Here is a 7,898-nt window from a genome sequence, read left to right as displayed (position 1 = left end):
GCTAAGTCAAATAGGCATCATATACCGCGTTTACTCAGCTAACACTAACACGCGTTATATCGGTAATATGGCGGTGCTTTGTACCGATATATATCGATAATTAGGTCGGATAATTGAACCAGTTGCGGCGTAATCACGCGATGCCATGTAATACGGGGAACGGGTTAATACTGTTATTACATGGGTCTGATGTCACAGAATTATATGTCAGTGCAAGTCCTCTTTACCAATAGGGGTCGTGCATGAACTATAGGGGACAGCATAGCAATGCACAAATGAGAAGTTTCCAAAGTTGCGAAATTTTCAATATGGAATGTTCTCAGAACTTAAATTTTACGAACCATAAAAATTATTCAGGAAGTCTCTGGACACCGCCGTTATCAATTATTTTAACTGACTGTCTTATTTACGGGTTTATTAAAGTAATACTAATAGTACATTTTTTGATAATTCTCATAGGGAATGTTCTCATTGGAAATTTAATTTAAATTCTCGTGTAAGTTTCCGGAAATTCCCGAGAATGTTACTGAATTTTTGAGAATGTTCTGCAACTTGTACATTGCTAGGACAGCATAGGAGCCGGCGCGAAGCGTAAATGTGATGTTTATGCTTCAGATGTAGCCGATTGTAGCCCACAAGATGGCAGAACCTACTTGCACAAGGAAACGTACTTACGAGTACGGTAGATGGTGTTAGCACTTGCTTTGGCAATGTACATGTGCATTTATGTGTTTCCGATTCGGGCCACAAAATGGCAGACCCTCTAACGCGCACGGTCCCTATACCGCTATACAGTTCTATAAAGCGCAATTTGAGAGTATTACGGCGGTTCCGTGGGAATCTGCCGAATCCTACACCAGGGTGCCTGGCCAAGGTGACAATCGCTTGCGCTACGATAACGTAACGCTTTGTGTTTCTCTATCACTCTTACATATTAGAGCGACAGTGACAAGCAACCGTGACCACAGCTAGTGCAACCTGGCTGAAACATCGGAAAAAAGGTAGGTACTAATAATGAAATTTAATCGCGTTAGACCCGTTAATGATCAATTAGGATCAATAGGCAACAAAGAAACATACCTTACAGAACATACTTTTATCTTAATACGCAGAGAGGAAAACGGGGACTACCTACGTTTGTATAAAGAAGCGGTCACGTGACATCGTCCCCTTTCCTCCTTTAGCTGCTGAATAGAAAAACTAGCGCAACAGGTTTTTTATGAAACAAAGTGGTTTAAACTTAATTAACTTTGTGCCTGGGCTTGAGAACAAGGAATTTCTTATTTCCTTTAACCTTGTTCTAGTTAAATTGCCACTTGGAGTTTTACTCGTGGATTTTATTATGCGCTTTAATTACGTATGTAGGCGATAGTGGGTGATAAAACAGAGAAAATATTAAGTTTTAGAAATAAAAGAAAATTCACTCGCAACTGATACTCGTCGCTCAACCAATTAAGCTACCGAGACACCCGTCTGCGGATAATATCACCACTATAATTATGTGTCATTGTTATATAATATACCTTGCCTTACGAGGGCGTCGCGATCCACTCGTATATTTTTAATTTTTCCTTTATTAATTTAGTGGTTTTTAAACATACATGTCGGGGCGTGACTCCAGAAGGACGTATTGCAGCGTTACAGTTCATAGTTTTAGACGCCTGTATACAATTGATTAGCAATGTTTGGCTACTAGCAATGTTTGCTGTTTGGAAGTTGTAACGAAATTCATAACGTAGAGTAACGCCGTCTATTGGCGTATTGTTGAACTAAGATGACAGGTAGCAGGCTTTGGAACGTCAAGAGGTTTCTCTTGGGTGAAGGTAGGCACGAGTTGGCATTTTTGTCGTTGGTAGACTGGTCAAGCAGGTTGACCAACTTGATGTTGAGGCGGGAGGACTGGAGCAGCGAGGCTCCGCCGCTGGTGGGCAGTCTTGATCGGACAGCGCTAGAAGTCGGACGTACTCGTTAGCCAACCTCGTGCCTAACTCGCCACGTTCCTGAAGGCTTATACCTGAAGGATTATTCTGAAAGCGTATTAGAATCCAACGTTCTTTATCCATTTAGCTAAGTGTTTTATTCCAAGTGTTATTTTGATTTCTTATGTTTCATTAGAAGCTTACTTTTGTAAAATAAAGAGAAGAAGTGTTGTTTTGAAAAGATGTGTCCCGCCGAGTTTGTTGCCGGTCCCAAATAGGGCTAAATCTTCTCGGGTCACAGGTGTACGGTTGGAGCCGGCCTAGCTTGACTTGAATAAAGACTTGAACGATTCTATGTGATCCTTTTATTTGAGTGCATCCCAATAGCGACTAGATATTTTATCATTTAGTACTGAGATAAAGTAGGCACTAGTATGGTTAACGAGTTCGAATGTTTATTTCATGCACTGGTAGCATACTAATTTAGCTGTGAAGTAATACATTGAGGTACTATGCCCACTGCCGTCGCCCGTGCCTCCGTCATACATATTGTGTAAAGTCAGACATTGGGAAATCGTAAAAATATAGCTTATAAGATTTTATTAAAATATAGCTATAAATAATAGTGGTTAGTGGTGAGTGGCATAGTGAAATTTAAAAACGTGATGTACAGTCTGGCCACTCTGCCCATTTCCGTCACAAAAAGAAGTGGCTGAAACGTGTAGCGCGAAATGTTGTTGTCGTCTTAAATATTTGTATAGTGACAGAAATACTATATTTCTCCATATTATTGCTTGGTTACTAACCTAAATAAACTGGACGTAAAAATATTTTTTTTCTTAAACTCCGTTATATTTCCGCACAATAAACGGCCACCACTCGAAACGCTCGTATAGGTTTTGCCGCTGACGCTCTCGGGCTTGAAATATCGTTTGTGGACACTCCACTCTAGTGTTCACACACCCAGCTGTAAGGAAAATTCGCCGGGAATCCAAAAAGAGCATGCATTGGTTGTTTTTGTTTCTAACGTACCTAGCTTACATTGCTACAAATAAAATATAGAGTAAGACCAGCGAAACGAGATAAAGACTGTAAACAGCAATGTGTAATGTTGACGAAATTTAATATAATTTGTACCGAACTCTCTAAAAACTTATGTATGCATGTATGTATGTTAATGTATGATAAATCGACACATAATGTATTTCGGCAAGTAAGATAAATGTGGCCAAAACCGTCTGTCGACAAGGGAAAACCGTCTACAAGCTCTTTGGTCGCTTTTAACAGTTTAAACTCTTGAGTTTGTACACATACTCTACTTACATCACCGACCGACCGACGACCGGTCTGGCCTAGTGGGTAGTGACACTAGTGACCCTGCCTGCGAAGCCAATGGTCCTTGGTTCGAATCTCGGTAAGGGCATTTATTTGTGTGATGAACACAGATATTTGTTCCTGAGTCATGGGTGTTTTCTAATGTATATAAGTATGTATATCGTCGCCTGGCACCCATAATAGAAGCTTTGCTTAGTTTAGGGCTAGGTTGATCTGTGTAAGATGTTCCCTAATATTTATTTATTACAAAAGGTCGGTAGAGCAGAAGGCGTGAAGCTCTTCCTTTGTGACTGTGTCTGCGACAATAAAAGGGTTTTTGTAGGTGCTATTTATTAATTCTCAATCATAGGGCTAAACAGAGAAAGGTAATTATGATGATGATTGATAAGTCGAAAAGTATTTCCTATTTCACATACCAATATTATGCCAACCGTTAAAAATTAACTGCATGGTGGAACGAAGAGCATTCCGTCCAAGTTTTTTCCACTGTTGTTTCACGTCACATACTTCTCCAGGTAAACGTTCCGACAAATTGATGAACTACATCGAAACTTTAAGAACTCCGAAGACGTCAGCACAATTTCGAAATTGCTCCAAACACGAAGTTCCACAACTCGGAACTTTCGAGAAACATGTCAACTAGCCTGAGTGTTTGCGTACCAAATGTTTGTCTATTAAAAAGATACTCAAACTCGACTGGGACTGCGTGTCCAGTATAACTTTATTCTTAACTTCGATACTTCTGTACGTGATCGGGGGTCAGAATCCTGGTCTAAGTGTGGCGGAGTGGAGCTTTATGCATAGCCATGAATTCTCATTCGTGCTAAACCAGGCAGGATTTCGTTCGGATAAACCAACTAGTCTAATGTCATCTCTTTATCCGTAAGGTCTCGCGTTTCCAATCTTCTTAATACATTTAGGTCATCTGTATTAAGCCGAAAACCTATTGTATTTCACAAATCAGTGATCGGGCGTCAAATCAAATAATTAATATTTGAGTATAATAATGGCAAATACATAGATATATACTGTTTTTCACATCACCTATGAGGAAATTATCATGTTCCAAAATATTATTTAAGCTAAAAAAATATGTATGCAAAAAAGAAAAAAAAAACTCGGAACAGTAAAGTGTCATTTGATCCCTCCTAGCAGGGAAGAAAAAGTCCTTTTTTTAGGTGATGTGAAAAAACCATATTGAATCTTGATTCACTTGATATTTCCGCCTAACTCTCAACAAAATTACAGGGATGGTTCGAAAACGAATGAAATTTGAACTTGCGTTATCAAAAACTTTTACAAGATAATCTGTAACCACCGGTCGAACTGTTCCAAACTCAGGGCTGATAATTATTCAAAACGCTCAATGGCTGATTTGTACATAAACCAGTATAAGGGTTGTTTGCTAAATTTTATTGCTTCCTTTCCACTGTGGCGGAGAGAGCGGGAATCAATCAATAGCATTGATTGAGAACAAATGACAGCTGTCACCGTACCCAAGCTATTTGAAAAATACTAGTGGGCTAGACCCTACACTCTTTTAGAATGCAACCGGGAAAGCTTCAAGAATGGGATGACTTATTTGTTACGTAAAGCTCAAATTACACTGGAATCGAAGCGCATAATCGAGTGGAAACCGTTTCGCGGGTAGAAAAGGGCAATCGTTTTCATTTGCAAGTTAAAATGCTCCTGTGGGAGATATCATCCATCTTCCCCACCATTACGCATCGATCCACAGACCATGTTGAACTAGATGCAGCCAGTGCCCAGTCGCGTGTCACTTATTGGAGGTAGGTAATGCAGTAACCGCCAAGAATGGTAAAATAATCCTGCTGCTAATCAGCAGCAGCAGCTAGAGCTAGACAACCAAGTGTGTCGGTTTTTATACAGTCTATACAAAATCGACACACTTGGTTGTCACACGGCATTTGCGGCCTCTAGGTCAATCCATGGTCTGTGCATCGATCGGTCGTCAGTTCCATTGCAGCTCGAATTAGTTTTGAGTTTAATGAATCATTATAAATAATGAGTTCATTATTAATAATGAGTTCGGGAAGAACGATACATCAATCGTCGAGCGAAGGAGTACTGAAACAAATGTATATCGATAAATTTGAGAAGTGAATTCGGCATATTATTCATACATTATTTTAGTTTTAATTGGCGTTTTCTATAAGCGATTGTTATTTGCCTCTACCAATGAACGGCAGTAAAATCTACTGCCATTTCTGCAAAAACTTATCCGCGAAACTGATTCAGCATAACACAAATCTTAAACTATTACCAGAATATGCACTTTCCAAATACGCCTCCATTTTTAAAACAAACAGTCACTTTAAAAACTCGAAATATAGCAAATATTTTTCTCAAATGCCTGCATTTATGTGTGAACAGCTGGGGGTCACCACAGCCTTGTAGCGCGAGCGACGGTGCTAGTGCGGCGTTGTAGCCGCACTTGTTTACAGACAACGGGCTGTAAACCCCACATGCGACCCCTAGCGGGTATAAAATTAATAATATGAATATGTTATGTGGGTTGCGGCGAACTATGAAATTTCTTATTAGACCGGAGTGGGATTTTCTAGGAGAATGTTATTTTTGGTAACATACTGTTGCTTTAGTGTTTTCAAAACATCCTGCATGCTGGTATCTTTATATCTTAGTGTTACCTGTAATCGTATTGAAGCTTTCTACGCATATAAAGCGACATTTATCTAACTAAAGATTTAGGTATCATATCAATAGATCGTGTCATTCGCGATGACGCGCGAATTTGACAAATCTAACCTTTAACGGCATAACAATACGAACCTAGGCACGCGTCTTCGTGAATGACACGATCTAAATCACATAAAATAAATCTGAATACGCATAATAGTTGAATACCTACTGAATACAAATATTTTTATGCCAAGTTTCATGTAATTTAAGTAAGTATGTCGTTTTTAAATGAGAGCGTATATTCGATTAGGTATATTTTAGGTATAGGCTTTTTGTCGACTTGTGACTCTTAAAGTAAGTATCTAAGTACTAGAGACGCGCAAAACGCTTCACTGAATTGAAAAGATTGATCCATATCTTTCGCTCGCGGTGATATATATCACTAATTTCGCTCATTTCGCTCAGTGGATCTGTAGACTATATTGTTCAAGAGTGAGTAGAGGAAAATGTCAATCAGATACACACAGCCATAAGTGCGACAAAGATGGCGAATCACGCGATACGATTCCGCTATGTTTTCCCGACACCCTCCGAATTCTTCCGAAACCTATTCGCATCGTCTCACTGGCTCGTTGCTCGTCACGCTCGGCCGGCTCATTCGAATCATGAGTGGGAAAGAGCGCGCAAGGAACAAAGAGATAGGTGAGGGACTGAGCGAGTTAAATCATCAGTGATTTGAAGAGTGAGCGAGTTCAATCAAAATATAGTTCATTTAAATCACTCACTCCTGAACGACACATGTCTACTAAGTACCTATGTCAGATAATATATAGACTAGATAAAAAAATTTAAACTCGCTCTCCTTCTTGATGCGACTGGCAAATCATATTACTTTTAAGCAACCGGGTTTTTTAACCTAATTAGACCCCGCTGAACCCGAATTTGCCGGTTGCTTGATCGAAATCTTGACCGGAAGTGAGATATTTGACATTATCGGTACCTTTTTTTAGCTTTTCGTAAATATCTCTTAAACGGTGGCGCATAGTAAGAAATGTTCTATTACGTAAGTAATCTGCATAAAATTTCCTACAAGAAAGATTCAGTACAATTTTTCGCTAGGATCAATATTCAAACAGATATTAACGCGGGAAATTTAATTATAATCACTTCTAAGGTCCCTTTTTTTAGTTTTTCGTAAATAACTCATAAACGGTGGCCAATATCAAAAAATGTTGTTAAACGTTAATAATCTACACAAAATTTTAAACAAAAAAGGTTCAGTACACTTTTCGCAGGGATCAATATTTAAGAGAAATATTATTATTTAATAAAGAGGAGAAGTTAATTATAATAAATTGTAAGGTTCCTTGTTTTTTATTTTTTCGTTAATAATTTGAAAAGTATGACTCATAGCAAAAAAAATCTTATACATAAATAATAAGCATAAAATTTCCTACAAGAAACATGTGGAACACTTTTCGCTAGGATCAATATTTAAAAAGACAAAGCAGCGGGTAAGTTAATTATAATCAATTTTAAAGTCCCTTTTTAGCTTTTTGTAAATAACTCGTAAACTGTGTCCCATAGCAAAATAGGTTGATAAGAATAAAATATCTACATAAAATTTCCTCCAAAAAACATCTGGAACACTTTTCTCCAGGATCAATATTTAAAGCGACATTAAAGGAAGAAAGTTAATTACAATCAGTTCACAGGTCACATTTTTTTAGTTTTTCGTAAATAACTCGTAAACGGTGGCCCGTTGCAAAACAATATTATACATGTATATTAAACATGAAATTATCCACAAAAAAGGTTCTGTACACTTTTTCGCTACAATCAATATTTAAAGAGGTATTAAAGTGGGTAAGTTAATTACCCACTTTAATAATCAATTCTACACATTATTTAACTTTCCCGCTTTAATTTTACAAAAATAAGACCAGTCTAATATGCGATGTTGAAGTTGATGCTAATATACAT

The sequence above is a fragment of the Cydia splendana genome, chromosome 1 (assembly GCF_910591565.1).
Source record: "Cydia splendana chromosome 1, ilCydSple1.2, whole genome shotgun sequence".
NCBI lineage: Eukaryota > Metazoa > Arthropoda > Insecta > Lepidoptera > Tortricidae > Cydia > Cydia splendana.
Note: the sequence above shows the minus strand (reverse complement) of the source record.